General features: G+C 36.0%; 1 protein-coding gene across 8 annotated transcripts in view; it reads right to left on the minus strand.

Moving 5' to 3' along the window:
* SNX29 (sorting nexin 29) overlaps positions 1 to 20519 on the minus strand; it is a 718720-nt gene that overhangs the window by 680064 nt on the left and 18137 nt on the right. The gene's annotated exons all lie outside the window — the stretch shown is intronic.

Below are 20519 nucleotides of genomic sequence, written 5' to 3' on the forward strand. Positions count from 1 at the left end.
TGTTAATCATATCCAATTTACAAGTCACAAATTCACAAGCTCTAATTTGCCTAACACATTTGCAGTTATGAAATTATATTTTCCCGGATTGAATTCACAGTGTACCAAGGTAGAAACTGTATGTAACTTCATGCCATGCTACACCCATTGACAAACAAAAGAACTTCCAAATTCTTGCTCCTTGCTTTATTTTAGGTCTCTGATGTTTGCCCTTCATTCTCAAAGAAGACAATGACAAGCACATTAATTGGATTTGAGTGAGGAGGCTGTTCTAAGTCACTAGTCTCACTTCCTCCCCCAGAGCCATCTGGGTCCAGTGGCCAGCTATGAATCAGGATGATTGGAAACGGCCCTGTGTGCAATCAGGGTTAAATGACTTGCCCAAGGTCACACAGTGTTTGAAGCTAGATTTGAACTCAGTTCCTCCTGATTTCAGGGCTCTACTCACTATGCTTTCTAACTGCTCAAGGTAGTATGGTGCTAGGCCTGAAGTCAGGGAGACTTAATATCCTGAGTTAAATGATTTGTCCAGGGTGGATAGAGCTCAGGAGGATCTGAGTTCAAATCTAGCCTCAGACACTTAGTACCTTGACCCTGGGCAAATCTCGTAATCCTGTTGACCCCAGTTTCCTCATCTGTAAAATGAACTGGACAAGAAAATAGCAAACTAGTATCTTCACCAAGAAAACCCCAAATGGAGTTATGAAAGAGTCAGGCACAACTGAACTAGGCATCTTAATACCTAGTGAAAGTCTTTTATCCAATGAGGGGGAGCTCTGTCAGACACCTGACTCAAGAGTTTAAGAGTCTCTACACCAAGAGTTAAAACCTCTTCAGTGTCATGGACACCATGATGAAGACTAGGCGGATCTCCTCTCAGGATCATGATTTTAAATGCATAAAATAAAATTACTAAAAAACCAGAAATACTGAATACAGTTACCAAAATGTTTTTTGAAACAAGTTCATGGACCCAGTTTAAGAACACCTGTTTTACAGGTAGTTACCAAACATTATTGATGATTAGAGGCAAGCAATCAAGCTAACAATTTGGTGGTTTGAGTCTCACTGTCAAAAGAATCTCTGGCCAGGCTTACGGGATCTTTGAGATCAGCCAGCTTTTTACCCAACTAGCTTTTAAGGAGAACCTGATTTAGTTATTCCAGAGAGAAGTTAACTCCAGAATTGTAATTACAGTATGGAGGTTTTTGAGGAGGCAGCAGATGTTTTGCCAGAGATTCAGTTTTATAAGTCAATGTTAGGATTGGTTAAATCTCAACTAAAAAAAAAGTCACAAGCAGCATACAATATTATCCACAATAATTGTGAGAAATAATAGAATGGCACAGTGGATAGTGCCCTGGACATGAGTCTAAGAGACCTGAATTCAAATTCTATTTCAGAAAGTAGATGCCTTGAGCAAATCACTTAAATTTTCTGAGTCTCAGTTCATCTGTAAAATGAGAATTGAACTAGAATGCCTACAAGCTTTCTTCTAGTTCTATATTTATAAATGTGATCCTATTAAAAAAATGAACAGAAACCCTAAATATTATGGTGATCAATAGAAGAAAAACACAGAAAAAAAAATCACACTTTCACAAACTCCTCCAATTCTTTTTGCTCATCAATTCAGAGAATCACAGCTTTAGGGCTGAAAGATCACGTAGTCCAAGCTCCTCATTTTATAATTATAGATGAGACAACTGAAGCTCAGAAACTTACCCAAGGCCATACATTTAGTAAGTCTGAGGAAGTCAAGATATCTATGCTTGTTGATCAAGTGACTGAGTTCACCACTTTTCCACATCAACCTACATCCTTGGTTCCTCTCAAGGAAAATAAACTTACTTATCCTCCCACTCTCCTACATTTGATATAAAATCTATACTCCAAAGAAAATAGCAATTCATTTCCCCCTCTATCAATGCAGAGGGAGAAGGGAATAACTGACATTGATCCTGGAGTCAAGAAGAACAAGGGCAAGTAACTTTGCCTCTGTTGGCCTCAGTTTCCTCATCTGTTAAACAGGGATAAAAAGAACACCTATTTTCAAAGTGCTATGCAAATATTAGCTATTATTATCATAATTATAATTTCTGTGTCATTGAACTTATAATCCCAGAGCTATACTCTATCTAACCTATCTTCTATGTACCACTGTATATCACGTTCAGAGCTACTTGACTGCAAATATATCTACAAAAACCATCTCACACAAATATTTCTATTCTCCTAAAAGGAACAAAAATTTCTTTTGACAATTTTGGATAAACTTACTGAAATAAAAATACGCTGGGTCCATGTCTCAGGAAAGTACACAGGGGAAAGAACACTGATTTTGAAGTTCAAGGGACTGGAATTTATCCCCACTTCTGATCTTTACTACCTGTATGACCTGAGACAAGTCACCTAACGTCCTTGTGTCTCAGTTTCTTCATTTGTAAAAGATAACCTCTAAGATCCCTTTCAACCCTAGATTATTACCCTTATTCTGAGCTATAACTAAATACTAATGCTTTAAAATACTCAATGCTGCATTAATCAAATATTTTATTTTCCTCCTTTAAGAAGCAGTGGGGAAGGTGATAGAGAAGATCCTTATGAAAAACCAGATCCATCTTTTAAGATTTTTTTTTAATTTAACAACATACAGGGTACATTTTAAAGGACTTCAAGGGCAATACATAAGTGAATAAATACAGTCTCCACCACCAAGGAATTCCTAAACCAACAAGGGGAATGAGAAAACTAATTATAAAACAAGATAGTAAATAATACAAAGTGCTATGTGGGTTTGGAGACCTATTCAACTAAAGGGATAATGGAAGGCTGAAAAGAGGAAGTGATGTGAAAGAATTTGTTCATATAAGAAAAGAGCAGAAGGCTGGTACAACGGATAAGAAAAGTATTTCAAACAGAGGTGATGGCATAAGCCAAGAGAAGTGAAACTGATATGCTCAGAAGGTGAAATGATCCAATTTAATTAAAGCAAAGTATGTGATAGAAAGCAGGATGAAATAAAATAAAAAATGGAGGCTGAGGTCAAAGCAGATAGGGCTTTGAACTTCAGGTGAAGGAATATGGACTTTATGCAACAGGTAATGAACCACTGAAATTTTTGAGCAAGTAAATATTATTTTGCAAAAACATTACTCTAATAGCAACACAAAAGACTGATCAGAGGAATGAGTCAATAGGAAGGAAATCAGTGAAAATATCAATGCCAAACCAGGCAAAAAGAACTGGCATGGTAGGAGTGGGAGAGGAAAGGAGATGAAAGCAAGAATTTAGGGAATGTTGTTATTTCTAGGCCAAGCAATTCTCATATTTAGAAGTAGTTGCAGGTAGTAACAACTATAACTGCATGTAGAAGCTAGGCAGCAAAACCAGATCAGATCATGGCATTTTAGTAGTCTACTATCATAAATTAAATAAACTGTGAAAAGAGAAGCTCTCAAGTCATATTTCCCCTTCTCAATCTTCTAAGAAAACCTATACTCCTTGTACCCAACATGTAAAGGCCAAAGATACCTAAAAAAATTATAAAAGCCTTTGCTCAAGGCCTCATGTAGGCCAAGGCTTAAGTAATGATTTTTCAAATTAAGTCAAATGTTTATTGGGGGTCTACCAAATGCAAGGTAAGACAATGCAGTAGATTCTATTGGTACCTGTCCATAAGAAGCTTATAAACTAGTTAAGAATTATAGATATACATACATAACATTGAACCTATCAGAAGGATGTTGTGAAATAAACATTATGCCAACACAATGTTCTGCTCCTGCTCCTTGTGATACTGGGTGTTGTTTTGGCTTTTTTTTGGGGGGGTGAAATTGACATTATTAGGTAGAGTCTGCCAACATAAAAGAAAGAACAAGGACAGGACCTAGACCTGTGATTTCATTGGTAGAGGGAAATTCCAAGGGAGGAAATTTCCTCAATTAGTGCAAGTAGATACCTTCTCTGCAAGTCTTCAGTTTAGAGAACTGCCTAGCCCTGGAAAGGTTAAGTCACTTGCCCAGGATCATACAGCTGATATGCACAGATGGGACTTGAACCCAGGTCTTCTTAGCTTCAAAACTGGCTTTCTATCTACTGTGCCAAATATCTCTCAAGAAAGAATAATTATTTGCTAAGTGACCAATGAATAGTGCAAACAACATATAAGGTGACAGGGTAAAGTAAAAGACTTCTCAGAAGTATAGTTTCAGTTGGCTTTAAATGATGAATAAAATGTTGACAGCAAGAAGAGGCTGAGCAGATGCAACCAAAGCTTAATTACAGAAAGGTAGAAGGTATGATCAAGGGAGTAATGAACAGACCTGTCATCTAAGAGGAAAACAGTGGAAGAATAGGTTTAAAAGGTAGGCTAGCAATAGACAGCTGACAACTTTGAATGCCAAGGTTAAGGTTATAAGATTTTATGCTAAAGGCAATTGGGACCCACTGAAAATTAAAACTCTGTAAAGTAACTGTCTATTTGGAGAGATACCCAATCCCCTAAAAGGATATTTTGAATACATTCTCAACATTCCACAGCTCTGCATTTCACCAATCTATACAATAAAACCCACACTTTGTGTTTTATCATCTTTATTTTTCCATTCGATAGTTGCCACTGACATCTAAAAATATGGAACTAAAATTAAATATCTAGTCAGGAGCATCTGCAAATTAGCATTTTGTCTCATATAATTAATATTTAAGACAATGCTGAGTAAAGAAGTTAGAGGCAACCTGTATACAGTATATTTAATCTTAAAATAAAAGCAAATGAGCAGCAGAGAAAAGAAAGCTGAATAGCAGAAAGATGTAAAGAAAGTTTTCTACCCATCCCACCCTCAGCTTTCATCTCCTCCCAACAGATCAAGAAAATGTATCAGAGGAAATCCTGATTTGGAAATCCCAGAAAAAAAAATCATGATGAATGAATTTTCCAGGCCAGGTCAGCATATGAAGACAAACAGAGAAGGTTTTGGACCCTGGAGATGGCATCTAGGCAAGAAAGTGTGATGTGGAGCACTCTAATACAGAGGGAAACTCTGCACCAAGGTGAGAAGAGGGGGTCTAAACTTGTGGAGGCTAAATGAGCAGATACAAACCTGAAGCTCTGTCACTCCTGCCCAATTCTGAGTCAGAGATCTAGGATAAACTAAGGAGGAGACCTGTACCTATGGGTAGCATTAGAGGATGAGGAATGATTGTGAACCTAGGCTAAGTGCTGAGCAGAGATTAAGTTTAGAAATGAGCAGAAGTTGGATGGCTTGGCTATCAGGAACCACAGTAGAGTTTCAATTCCAGCAGCTAACTTATCTGAAGCTGCAAAAAAATAGCCAGGGCAGGAATACCAGAGCAAAAAGAAGCCTCAGAACTAAGAGCTTCCCAGCTGCCTCATCATGGTTGAGTTCAACAGCACAGCCTACTGAATGTTGAAACAGGTCAGTCCTTGGCCCAAGTCCAAACCCAGGTAAGGAAGCTGCAAATAAATTCTGCCCCGAATGGACAACTTGGGGAGCATTAAAAGCTTATAGATCCCCAGTCTGAACTGTCCTTTGAAATCCTGGAATTAACCAAAAAATTATCCAAGAAAGCAACAGTAGGACTAACCTGGACATTCCCTACAGAAGTGCTCTAGAGTCTAATTCAAACATAACTCTATCGCTTTAGGATCTGTTTAAGGGCATCATTCAAAATTATTTCAGGAAAAGTCTAAACATAAACTCTGAGGACAAGGAGACTGATAGAATGGGAAAAGGAAAAAGGAATCATAAAATAACAAGCTATTATGGTGGCATGCTCATAAGAAGAGAATGACTCCAATATCTGCAAAATCTTTAAAGAAAATCACAGCTGAGAGAGAGAGAGAGAGAGAGAGAGAGAGAGAGAGAGAGAGAGAGAGAGAGAAATGCTTTTTATAAGTGAGATTAAGAGTTCTAGAGGGGAAAACCTAGACAAGAATTGAGAACTAAGGGAAAAAGAATTGGAAAACGATTTAACAACTTTGCATTAAAGGTACAAAATGTTGCCCTACCCTAAAACAATAAAAAATTCCCTGAAAAGTAGGATGGATCAAATAGAAAGTAATGATTGCATAAGACAACAGGAAATGTGAAAACAAAGTCAAAAAGAAATGACCTGAAAAACAGATATAGAAGAGAAACATCATTGGAATAAAAAAAAAGGAATCACTGAACTACTTGAAAGCTATGACAAAAAAAAGGATCTGGATATATTTTTAAAAATCTTAAAAGAGGGACAGCTAGATGGCGAAACAGATAAAGCACCCACCCTGGAGTCAGGAGTACCTGGGTTCAAATTCGGTCTCAGACAATTAATAATTACCTAGCTGTGTGGCCTTGGGCAAGCCACTTAACCCCGTTTGCCTTGCAAAATCCTAAAAACAAATCTTAAAAGAAAAAAGTCAATTAAACCAGAGTGCAAAGTAAAAATAGAAAGAATCCACCAGCCTCCTACTGGAAGAAACCCCAAAAAAGAAAACTCCCAGGAACAAAATCCAGGGCTTCTATGTTAAAGAAAAAACACTGTAAACACTCAGAAAGAGTTCAAATGCCAAGAAACTACAGTAAACATCACACATGATTTAGCATCCACTCATATAAAGAAGTAGCTATCTTAGAATATTTATTCTAATGGAAAAAGAATATGGGCTGCTAGCCAAGAATGACTTATCCAGCAAAACTGATTAAAATCTTCTAACAGAAAAAAATGAGTAATAAATGAGTACTTCAACTATTTCTGGTGAAAAGACCAGAGATGCAAGGCAACTCTGAAGATCCAATGACAGAGAAGTTAAGAGAAAAACAAAAATGTCAATACAAAGTAACAATCACCAGGGACTAACCAGTATAATAAAAACAGCTAATATTTATATAGTCTTTACTATGTGCCAGACACTGAGCTAAATGCTTTACAATCATTATCTCATATAATCCTCACAACATACCATTTTCAGAGATGAGGAAACTGGGCAGAGGTTAAGTGACTTGTCCAGGGTTACACAGTTGGTAAGAATCTGAGGCCATTTGATGTCACCTTTTCCTAATTCCAGGCTTGCCACTCTGTCTACTGTACCACCTACCTACTCCTAAAGGATAGGGTAAACATTCTAATACAGGGAAATGATATATGTGCCCCCCTCTGAATTCTATCAAAAGAGATAATGGAGAGAATCTAATTAGATTAAAAAGTCTCGAAGTAGTTTTGTTATATCTTAATGTTCTTCAGAGAATGGAAAGAGAGGGGGTAAGGGGAAGCAAAAAAGATTAGGAAACATCTCATATAATTGGAATATATAAATAGAATTCTTTATAAACAATAAGGAAGGGGAAAATAACAGCTAATACTTGAACCTCACTCACTCTCACCTAAATGGGTCAAAGGATGAATAAATACATTCACACACACACACACAGAGAGAGAGAGAGAGAGAGAGAGAGAGAGAGAGAGAGAGAGAATATTTCAGAAAACTAGGAAATAGTGCAGAAGACTAAGCTTTTTGAAGGCAAATACTTAATTTTTGTCTTTGCATCTATATAATAAATATTAAATGGGGGGTGAGCCAAGATGGCGACAAGAACGGATCCTGTCTTGGGTGCTCTCTCATAAAACTTATAAACTAAGGACTCTAAATTTTTGAGAGAGAACCCACAGAAGGACCCAGTAAGGCAGTTCTCCAACCCAAGGTAACCTGGAAAAGAGCAGAAAGGCTCTGCTCCCCGGGGTCGGAGGGGCAGCCGGCCAGAGGGGTGGCCCGCCAGAGCCAAAGAACTTCAGCCTCCCGGAGGCAGCCCCAGGGCACTGGGAGCTGGCTCACAACAGCGAGGGAGTTTCCTGAGCTACACCCTGGGAGCACGAGGTACAAATTGGGGGAACAGTGGGGGACCTCTGCCAGAGGGAGCACGTGAAGCCCAGCCCTCAGCAGACACAGAGAGCAGAGAGCCACCACAGCCCAGATCCAGGAACAGGGGAGCCCCCCAAGGCATCAGCCCAGTGAACCTAGGGAGGAGAGTGAAGAGAGTGAGAGACTGCCCAGCTCTGTCCTCTGCCCCTGGAACAGGACTCTGCCCAGTGGCAGAGGGGGGCGATTATGGTCATTCACAGACCAGGAGGGAGGATAGAGCCTCACACACTGAGATCCTTGTGGGAGTGTCCCAAAAGCTCAGGAAGCACCCCCCAAAACCATGCTCAGGCTGGGAAAATGAGCAAGCAGAGAATTAAGAGGAAGACCATTGAGAAATATTTTGCCTGTGAGTCCAAGAAGGATCAAAATACTCAGTCTGAAGATGAGGAAGCACAAGCTCCTGCATCTAAAGACTTCAAGAAAAACAGAAATTGGGCTCAGGCTATGACAGAGCTCAAAAAAGACTGAAAATCAAATGAGGGAGTTAGAAGAAAAACTAGGAAAAGAGATGAGAGAAATGCAGGAAAAACATGAAAATGAAGTCAGCAGCTTAGTCAAGGAAATCCAAAAAAATGCTGAAGAAAATAGCATGCTAAAAACCAGCTTAGGTCAAATGGATAAAATAGTTCAGAAAGTTAGTGAGGAGAGGAATGCTTTAAACAGCAAAATTGGCCAGATGGAAAAAGAGATAAGAAAACTCTCTGAGGAGAACAAATCCTTCAGACAAAGAATAGAACTCAGGGAGATTGATGAATTTACCAGAAATCAGGAATCAATACTTCAAAACCAAAAAAATGAAAAATTAGAAGAAAATGTGAAATATCTCATTGAAAAAACAACTGATATGGAAAACAGACTTAGGAAAGATAATTTAAAAATTATTGGAATACCTGAAAGTCATGATCAGGAAAAGAGCCTTGACATCATTTTCAAAGAATTACTACAGGAAAATTGCCCTGATATTCTAGAAGCAGAGGGCAAAATAGAAATGGAGAGAATCCACTGATCCCCCTGAGAAAGAGATCCCAAAAACCAACCCCTAGGAATATTATAGCTGAGTTCCAGAACTCCCAAGTCAAAGAGAAAATATTAAAAGCAGCCAGAAGGACACAGTTCAAATATCATGCAGCTGCAGTCAGGATCACACAGGACTTAGCAGAAACTACACTGGAAGCTCGTAGGGCTTGGAATATAATATACCGGAAGGCAAAAAAGTTTAGAATGCAACTGAGTATCAACTACCCAGCAAAAATGAATGTCCTCTTCCAGGGAAAAAGATGGACTTACAATGAAACGGGAATTTCAAATGTTCCTGTTGGAATGGCCAGAGCTGAACAGAAGGTTTGATCTTCAGATACAGGACTTGGGTGAAGCATAGAGAGTGGAGGAGAAGGGGAAAATATGAGGGACTTGATGATGATGAACTGCATGTATTCCTGCATAGAAAAATGACACTGATAATACTCATATGAACCTTCTCAGTTCATAGAGCAGGTAGAGGGAGCTTTTATAGTTGAAGCACAGGAGAAAGCTGAATTTGAAGATAAAATATGGCATAAAAATGGAGTCAATAGAAAAAAGGGAAATGTAATGGGAGAAAGAAAAAGGAGAGGGGGAATAGGCCAAGATATTTCATATAGTAAGATTTTTCTTTATTACAATGAGCTATTGCAATGATATGGAAGGGGGGGAAAGCAAGGGGGAATGAGGGAAGCTTCGCTCTCATCAGAGATGGCTAGGAGAGGAAACAGTATATATATACTCAATGGGGTATAGGCATCTGGAGTAAGAAGGGGGGGACAGGGGGAAAGGGGCGGGGTGATGTGAGTGATGGAGGAGAGGATGGACCATGGGGGGAGAGTGGTCAGATATAACACATTTTCTTTTTTACTTCTTGCAAGGTGCTGGGATTGGAAGGCTTGTCGGAGACCATAGAGCCAGGTGGATGCTGGGCCTAAGGGGTGGTATGGGGGCTCAGGGCCTCTTGGCCCCAGAGCCGGGGATCTATCTGCTGTGCCACTCAGCTACCCTACAGCAGAGTCAGAGTGAAAGGAGAGAGAAAATATAGTACGTGATAGTGGAGAAATACGAAAGGAGGGAGTTGCGATCAGCAATGGCAACAGTGGAAAAATATGGAAGTAACTTTTGCCATGGACTTATCATAAAGAATGTGATCCACCTGCGACAGAGTTGTTGGTGTTGGAACAAAGACAAACACATTTTTATTATTATTATTATTATTATTATTATTATTATTATTATTATTATTACTGTTATTTGGGGGGCGTGCAGGGCAAATGGGGCTGGGTGGCCTGCCTGGGACCACATAGCAGGGTGATCGTTGGGTGTCTGAGGCTGGATTTGGACCCGGGTGCTCCTGGCTCAAGGGCCAATGCTCTGTCCGCCACTCAGCCACCATTATTATTATTATTATTATTATTATTATTATTATTATTATTATTATTACTACTACTACTACTACTACTACTACTACTATTACTACTATTTTATTTTATTTTGGGTCTTTTTTTTCTTTTTTTTTGCAGGGCAGTGGGGTTCGGGTGGCTTGCATGTCACACAGCTGGGTGATTGTTGGGTGTATGGGGCCGGATGTGGGCTCCAGTGCTCATGGCTCCAGGGCTGGTGCTCCATCCATTGCGTCACCTGGCCATACCTACAATTATTACTATTATTTTTTTAATTTTAATTTTTTTCTTTCCCCTTTACTTTATTGCTCAAGCACGTCTATATTTATGGGGGGAGGGGTATTTCATTTACTCTTAAACAAGAATATTGTATTAATGTAAAAAAACATTATTTATACAAAATGAGAACAAATATTAAATAAAAATATTAAATATAATAAATGCTTTAAGTAAAAAATGATAAAGGAAAGGGTTTACAAAAATCTGGGAAGATTCATATAAACTGACTCAGAATGAAAAGAAGAGGAAACAGTTTATGCACTGACAACAATATTGTAATGACAATTTTGAAAGACTTAGGAACTCTGATCAGCATAGTGACCAACCATAATTCCAGAGAACTCATGATGAAATATGTTTCCTACTTCCTGATAGAGGCATGAAGGACTCTGCAGAATGAGAACTTGTTTTGCTTAACTGATTAAGTTTGTAACAGGGGTTCTGTTTTTATTTTTTTCTTTCTCAACCGTGGATAAGTATAGGTGAGGGAGAGAAAAACAAGAGTTTTGCTATCTATAATATTTTAAATTCATTATATTAAAATTAAAATAGATGAAAACAAAATATTTTATAAAGTTTCTTATAGGCTTTAAGATTCCAAGAGACATGCTAGTTACATTAAAATACTAAAATTGATCATAACTATCCTAGAAGGTAAAAATTAATCTTAAAAAGTGGCACAACTAAAAAAAAGTGGCACAAAACCAACTCTAATCCCAAAGTCATGAGCATCAACTATACAATTATTCTGTTTTTCAATCTCTCAGCTGGACTGAGCATCTGAACAATTCACTTTCATTTTAAGATGTCATTACAGATTTTTTTTTACAGATTTCTGAAAAGTCCTCATATCAACATCCTGCAAAGAAATACTTTCACACTGCATAAAGACAAAAGACATAAAGTACACCTATTAGATGGTACCAACCATGGGAAGCCAAAGCTAAAAAAAAAAAAAAAACTGAGCTGAGATATAACTTTCCCCTAAATTTTAAATTTTCAGATAAGCATTCAGGTCATTTAAGCTGAAAGTAAACTTATTTGTTGACCCTTAGCTGAAAAACTTGTTATAATTTGCAATCTATTTATACATGCAGAACTGAAAACTAGTGGGGTAAATTTATAAAGAATGAGTCATTCTCCAACTGATAAATGGTCAAAGGCTATGAATAGTCAGTTTTCAAAAGAAATCAAAGTCATATATAGAAATGTTCTAGGTAACTATTGATTAGAAAAATACAAAATAAAACCACCTCACAACTATCGGATTGACTAATATGACAAGAAAATGAAAATGATAAATTTTAGAGGGGATATGGAAAAATTAAAACATTTATACAATGTTAACTGCAAATTGATTGACCCACTGTGGAGGAGGAGGGGCAATTTAGAGCTATGCTCAAAGGGTTATAAAACTGTGCATACCTTTTGACCCAGCAATACCATTACTAGGTCTTTATTCCAAAGAGATCAAGGAAAAAGGAAAAGAACCTATACTCTGCAAAAATATTTATAACAATTCCTTTTGCAGTGGCAAAGAATTGAAAATCAAAAGAATGCTCAACAGTTGAGAATGGATGAGCAAGTTGTGGTATATAATGGTGATGGAATATTACTGTGCTATAAGAGATGACAAGCACAATCGTTTCAAAAAAACCTAGGAAATTTTATATGAACTCATGCAAAGTGATGTGAGCAGAGCCAAGAAAAGAGTGTACACAGTAACAGCAATTTTGTAAGTACAATCAAATATAAACAACTAGTTATTATCAGAAATACAATGATCCAAGACAAGTCCAAAGGACTTATGGTGGAAAACAAAGAAGGGCTTTCAGCAGATCTATTTGAGAAAAGTAAACGTACAGATTAAAATGCAAAATAAAAATGGGTTAGATTTTCCTTACCTGAGTAACTCTATGGTCATCTGACATTGTCATAAGAACAATTACATTTGCAAGAGCCAATTAACTCACAATATATCCCAAAAGTGGGCTTTGTACACTTTTAAAAGCATTACTATAGCAGAGGTTTTGCTTGAGGTTTGTTTAAATAGGTCATTCTGAAAAGCCTTAGATAACTGATTCAGTTCTTAAACTAGAATATAATGCTAACTTAATCTCCAGATTATACATAGAGAATTTGTTCATGGCTATGATGAATGTTCTTCTCTTCCTTATCACTTCAAAAATCTTTGGGAATTTAAGATTGCAAGTATAAAGGAAGAAATCCCCCTAAAGGAACTTTCTGAACTCCAATAACACCTCATGCAACAGCACTCCCACAGTGGGCATGTCATGGGTAAGAAAACTGACTGAATTCTACCAAAAGAAACTGGGATAATCAATCTGAGGCACATCCAGGAGATAGAGATAGAGTTAAAATACCTGGAAAGTGGAAATATGTGGAGATATGTGGACAAAATAGTCAAAAAAAAAAAAGGAAAGATGGCCTAAGCAACAAAGAAATGAAAAGTTTACGATTTTACTACAATGACTCAGGTGGCAACATAGAGTTATATTACTCAAACAGCAAAAATCTCATAGTAGTGAATAGCAAGTACAAGGCAATTATATTATCCAACTTCTTGGAAGTATAATTAGGGAAAATGACAAAGGTTTTAATGGTGTGTCTCCTTTCAATCATCCCAACAGTGGATAATCTAAAACAGAATTCTCTTCCCAAGGGAGTGGGACAAAATTGGTTTCTCACTATAGATGTTTTAGACAGCTTACTGGAATGGAAAGAAACTGAAATGGGAGACAAAAAGTCGAGCCTATAATCTTTGCCCTCTAATTTATTAGACCATGGGCAAATTACAATTTGAATGCTATCACCTCTGATTTCTCAGATTTCCTTTCATGCCACTGTCCCAGAGACTAATATTCTACCATATCCTTTCCATTGGATCAATACTGAATTAATTATGTTTGGTAATTAAAAAACAAAACAAAACTCCAACCATAGGAATACTTAGTTTAACAAGAACCCATGAAAAATATTAAAGAGTTTATTCAGTTGTTGAAAGGAAAACAATACAATACAAATTGGTCAATTATACTATAAATTCCCAATAGGATTTATAAAATTTATAAAAGAGGTTCCAAAAAAAAAGAAAATTATTTATTTAATCAATTAAAAAATAACCAAAAAGCAAAAGCCATAAAAATATTTACATATTAAAGTACTACAAACTATAAATAAAAGTGCTTTGTCCCAGTTGGGGACTGGGGGAGGAAAGGAGAGAAAAATATTATTAAACCCTATAAAATTCTAATAGGGATTACAATTATAAAACTCCTTTTGATGTCCCATTGCCTTGAAGTACAGTGCAGCATGTAAATCCTGTGGCAAAAGAAAAAGATAAAATCCACACGATTAATATCCAGAGACATTCAGAAATGCCTCAAGAAACCATTACACTTCCTAAGCTCCAAAGTGAATACATGTGACATGTCTCAATTGTACTAAGAATATACTTCTTCCACAGGAGATGAAAGGGAACAGTAATAGCAGCTTGGGAGGAGAAGTTAGTGGATTGATGAGAATGAGGAAACCAAATGAAGAAGTCACTTAAAATGTTCCAAAAAGTCTTCCATTTCAAAAAAGTGAAAAAGCTTATACCAAAACTTACATTGAACACTCCCTAATGCCATATTCATGATGAATTTACTAAAATTTAGCTCGAACATCATATTTGTATATATTAACTTTCATAGAAGCCAGGTTTTTTCCTCAATTAAGCACTATGAAGTCTTAACAAAATCTGTCTCTCCAAAAAAAAAATATCTGTAGGAATATATGACACTACTTATGTTGTAAGTTTCCTATTGAAAAGTCATGATGATTGTTTAATTGATGGAGTATTTGTGAAGTTCTGGACTATGTGTTAAGATTTCCATATCTTGCTGAATTCTTCTTGCCCTTTATTTCTAAAATCCATAATACTCAAGGGATATCTAAAGTCTTTAAAAATCTCTTTTTTTTTCTGACCAACAAACTAGGGAACAATTTTAATAATCAACAAGTATCTTTTCTTTTGTGGGAAAAAAATAAACCAAGCTGGTAAAAAGTGCCAATGAAGACTGACCAACAGAAACTGAAGTGGTTCAAACCATAGAGCCATGTCACTGTCCGCCACTTTTTCCCAGGGATACTTCCAAGAACATAAACTTAAAAGGCAAAAAATCCCCCTGTGATTTCCTTAGATAGAAACACCTATTTAAGGTTTAATTGTATGACCTACTATATATTATGGGGACATAACTAAAAATGAAATAAGGCAAATGTTTGGATAATGAAACAATAAACATTTCCTGAGTTCTTACTACTTCCTACGTAGCATCATGCTAAGCCCTAGGAGGAATGTAAAGAAGTAAAAGCCCATCTCTACCTTTAGGGAGCTGACTTGCCACGAAGAGAAACCCAGGAAAGAAATAAGACATGTATAAATATAAATAGAATATAGAACATAATAAATATATAATAAAGGGACATGGAAAATGCCTCAGGAGCTCAGAAGGAAAGGTTTTGTAAAAAAAAATGATTTGAGTTGGTGTTTTTAACATACAGAAGCAGGAACAAGGTCATTTCAAATCAGAGGAATGCTGAACAAAGCTGAATAAAGAAATAAAGTATAAGACATAGAAAAGAAGAAATCCAGAAGATATTCAATTCAATAAGTAGCTATCTTGTACAACTGTGGTAAGATTACAAAAATGAAATAAGGCATAATCCCTACCCAAAAGAAGCTCATAATTTCATAAGAGGCTAAGGAAGAAAAATGATTGAGAAATATGGTATAATTAGAATGAGAAGGATTTCGATGTGGAAAGTGATGTAAAAATAAAAGATATGATCAAAAACAGATAGAAAAAAGTATGTATAGAATAACTACATATATATTTACATATACATATATTATACACATTCACATGCAATTAATTTATGCCCTATGGCAAAGGTGGGGGGAGAAAAATTATAATTTTGTTGTATAGTATTTTGCACAGTCGATTTACATTTTCAGAGACAGCTTTTTATAGTATTATATTAAAGAAATGCTTGTTTTATTCCATAAATTAAAAAAAAATAAAATATATTTTCAAGATTTCAACTGTGGGAGACTGAAAAATGTTGATGATTACTGGGAAAATCAAGGAAGGGGGGAAAAAGTGATAAATTCAATTTAGGAAAAGTTTTCTAGTACTTTTAAAGTTTAAAAATCCTGACAATTGTGTTGAGAGGCAGATAAAACAAATATCTCTATTTTACAGATATAAACTGAGAATTACAGAAATGGAATAATTTGTGCAAAGTCACCCAGAGATAAGACCAGTTTTAAACCTAGGTCTGCCTTACATAAGCTCAGTTTTCTTTATAGTACACCATGCTGATAATAAGTTGGATTAGGTCAGTAGGATTGAAAATGGGATTTGGGTTTCATCCTCACAACATAAAAGACCAAGACTTTGAGAATGGGTAAGATGACCAAGAAAGAATAGGAAAAGAAGCATTAAGAATAGAGCCCCTCTATAACACTGTGCATATCCTTTTATCCAACCAATGCTACTACTGTTATATATATCACAAAGAGATCAAAGAAAAGGAAAAAAGGACCTATTGGTACAGAAACTATTTAGAACAACTCTTTTTGTAGTAGCAAAGAACTGGAAAGGGGAATATCTGAACAAGTTGTGGTATGTACTTTTGATGGAATACTATTGTGCTATTAGAAATAATGAGCAGAATGGTTTCAGAAAAACTTGAGAAGTCTTCATATGAACCATGTAAAGTGAAGGATAGTCAAACCAAAAGAATGCTATACACAGTAACAGCAATACTGTAGCAACAATCAATTTAGTTACTGATCAAGGCAATGATTCAAGTCTATTCATGAAAAATAATATTCATTTCTAAGAGAGCAGATGATTTGTGAGTGCATATTTAAGCATATTTTTCACTTTATTTTTCTTGATTTCTATGTAAGTATATATATATATATATCTTTTCTCCTGCAAAATAATTAATATAGAAATATATTTTGCATGACTTTATATATATAACTGCTATCATATCACTTGCCTGGAGAAAGAAAAGGAGGGAGGGAAAGAATTTGGAACTCAAAACTTTAAAAAAATGAATGTTAAAAAAAATCTTAATATAATTGGGAAATATTTAACAATTAAAAACATGTATATTTTTGAAAAGAATAGCAATCTAAAGAATACTCACAGGGAATACTTCAAGGAAGAGGAAGAACTAAAAGAAATGGGGGGGAACCATAAAGTAGAAGAGGCAAGAGGAAAGTGTAGTATTCCTTAAAGTATAACTTCAAGGAATAGGAGAGTATCTAGAAGGAAAGATTAGTCAAGAATGTCATGAATCTATAGAGGCCATAAGGACTAAGAATAGAAAAATAGCTCCTAGATTTGTCATCTAGGACGTTACTAGTGAGGAAAGCAGTTTCTACAAGAGTGGAGAAGGAAACTAGATTATGAAAAATTGAGAAGTAGGAAGTTAAGGGGAGGCAGTAAGTATAGAATGAGTTTTCTACCACTTTTACAATAAAAGCAAGGATAGGGGGCAACTAGGTGCAGTGGATAGAGCACCGGCCTTGGAGTCAGGAGTACCTGAGTTCAAATCCTGCCTCAAATACTTAATTACCTAGCTGTGTGGCCTTGGGCAAGCCACTTAACCCCATTGCCTTGAAAAAATCTGAAAAAAAAAAAAACAAGGATAGAAATGGAACTGTAGCTCAGAATAGAGGCAAAATCTTTTTGTTTTCATTTCAGAATAGGAAGGATTTAAGGCATATTTGCATTAAAAAAATAAATATAGCAGGAGAGAATATAGAAGACAGAAGAAAACAAAGTAGTTAGGAGGCACAGTGGATGGACTCTATGCTAGGACTAGAGTCAGCAAGGCTTATCTTCCGAGTTCAAATCTGGCTTCAGACAATTACTACAGCTATGTGACTTTGGAACAAGTCATTTAAAACATTGTTTGCCTCAGAGTCCTCATCTGTAAAATCACCTGGAGAAGGAAATGGCAAATTACTCAATATCTCTGCCAAGAAAATGCCAAATGGGGTCACAAAGAATCAGACATCACTAAAAAACAACTGAAGAATAAAAGAAGAAAATAATATCAAAAACAATGGTCTATGTATTCCTCTGAGAAAGGAGGACCATAAAGGGAAAATAAGTAAAGATTCAGTCAAGTTTTCAATGATGAAGAGAGACTGACAATTGTATTAGGTTTCATTATCTTTTCAGTAAAATAGGGGAAAAAGGCCTTTTGCTCACACAAAAGTAGGGAATTTGAGGAAAACAAAAAAGATTTAGAATAATCTAACTAGGTCACAATAAGAAATGATCAAGTAATAATATCATCTCCCATATAGAAAATTTTCTTATTGACAATGAAGGAGGCACAGTGGACTTGCAAGTTGTGTTCAGATTCTTCAGGGTCTACTTCTTTATAGCTGGACCTACAGTCTAATATAGTCTCTCTCTTTTTTTTAAGGTTTTTGCAAGGCAAATAGGGTTAAGTGGCTTGCCCAAAGTCACATGGCTAGGTGATTATTAAGTGTCTGAGGCCAGATTTGAACTCAGGTACTCCTGACTCCACTGCTCCACCTACCCACCCTAATATAGTCTCTTAATTAGAGTTGGATAGAGATTCAAATTACAATCAGTTAAACTTTCTGAGCTTCAGTTTCTCATAAGTAAAATAGGTATAAAGTCTGAAGTCTCACGGGATTTTTGTAAGAACAAAATCCAATATCATCTATATAAAAATGCCTTTCCAAATTTCCAAATGCTATATAAATGCTACTTATTTTTATTATATCTCTTTTCTTTAGCTGGTACCATGCTAATACAGAGTGAATACTTAATAAATGTTAACTGACATGAACTGAAAATGTGATGCTCAGTAAAAATTTGTAATGTGATACTACTGTCCCAAATACATAAAGAACACCATCATCCAACCATACACACGATGATTCATTCTTGAATAATTAAAGAAAAAGTAGTTTAACATCAAAATCATTTTTCAAACATCAAGGATATCTTTTGACCCCAAACTTCAAAGTTTTTAGAAAAAGAAATATTAATATTTCATCTGGGAACAGAGGCAGGAAGGAAAAGAGCACAAATTCAGAGAATGAAATACGCTGTCTACCTTGAGATAGAGAAATGATAGCTTCAAGGTTCAGAATAAGATGTACATTTTTTGAACCTGGAAAATGTGAGGATTTGTTTTGTTTTGTCAAAGCATATGTGCTTAAAGAGCTCTTTTTCTTTTTTTTTTTTAATTAAGAAGGGAGTTGGGAAGAAAGATTTAATAGGAATATAAAAAAACAAGAGAACAAAAAGAAAAAGATATTAAGCACTATTTTAAATGCATATAAGTAAACAGATGTCTAGAAAAAAGCACAAACATGTAGGACATGTTGAATTTATTATAGACTTAAAAGGAAAATCAAACTGCATAAGAAATATTCATTGGTTCATGTATTATTCTCTTTCTTTTCTATTTTATATATTGAAATGCTCATCTTATTTGGTATTTGTTAAGATTAGAATTAAAAATTTTTAACTATCTTTGCAAAAGTTAAAGTTAAGTTTTAGAAAATAATTTTTAAACAGTAATTGTGGACTAAAGAAAATCACAAGAAATATTGCCCAAAATAATTGATTTGCATACCAAGACAACACTAAGATTTTACCACAACACAGAAAATTAACAAAGATGTCAAAATATGGGAAAAGTAAATGTTGGAAGGAATACAGAAATATACCTGAATGCAAAGTTGTGAGACTGTAGATTAGTCCAAACATTCTGGACAGCAATGTTGAAGTATTAAACAATCATACTGATTAAGCACTTATTCTGGCCAAGCACTTTTATGAGTATAAAACGTGAAAACAATCCCCACTCTCAAAAAGTTTACATTCTAATGAGGAAGACAACAAATACTTATGGCTACACCTAAACATTTTGATCTTTCTGGCTCCCCCCATTGTACCAGCTGCTTCTAAAGACTTCAGGACATCCAATTTAAAATATTCAATAAGCAACTTGGGTTGTAGGACTTCAAGGAAGAGACTAGAAGCTAAACTTATAGATATGTGATAATTACAAAGATGATAGTTATATCAATGAGACCTGATAAGTTTACACAGAAGAGGGAGGGTGGTGTGTGTGTGTGTGTGTGTGTGTGTGTGTGTGTGTGTGTGTGTGTGTGTGTGAGAGAGAGAGAGAGAGAGAGAGAGAGAGAGAGAGAGAATACATGCACAGAGAGAAGAGGAGAATTTAGGACAAAACCATGGGGAATACCCATAGTTAGGGAGTATGATAGAACTTATGAACCAGCAAAGGAGACAAGGAACAGAGAGATAGAAGAATTAGGAGAGAATAGTGTCACAAGTCTCCAGAGAGTAGAGAGTGGTCAGCAATATCAAATTCAAGCAATAAGTGGAGCAGAATAAAGATCGAAAAAACACCATCAGATTTGGCAATTAAGGGATTGTTGGTAACTTTATAGGGAGTAATTTCAGCTGAGAAATAATATTAGAAGCCAAGCTTGCCAAAGACTGAGAAGTGGAGAGGAAGTTGAGGCAGTAACAAGCAGTTTGGCCAAGAAAAGGAAGAAAGCTTTAGGACAACAGCTTAAGGGGATGGAAAGGGTTTTGGTTCTTTATTTTTTTAAGGTCAGGGAGATTTGAGCATGTCTGAAGGCAAGTGGAAAGAACTAATATTTAAGAGGAGATCAAAGATTCAAGAGAGAAGGGGCCTGATTGAAGATGGAAACTGTTAGAGGCAAACTGGCTTAGGTTAATTAACTATGCTAATGAAGTGACAAAAATGCCCATACCCTTAATCTC

The sequence above is a fragment of the Macrotis lagotis genome, chromosome 8, assembly GCF_037893015.1.
Source record: "Macrotis lagotis isolate mMagLag1 chromosome 8, bilby.v1.9.chrom.fasta, whole genome shotgun sequence".
NCBI lineage: Eukaryota > Metazoa > Chordata > Mammalia > Peramelemorphia > Peramelidae > Macrotis > Macrotis lagotis.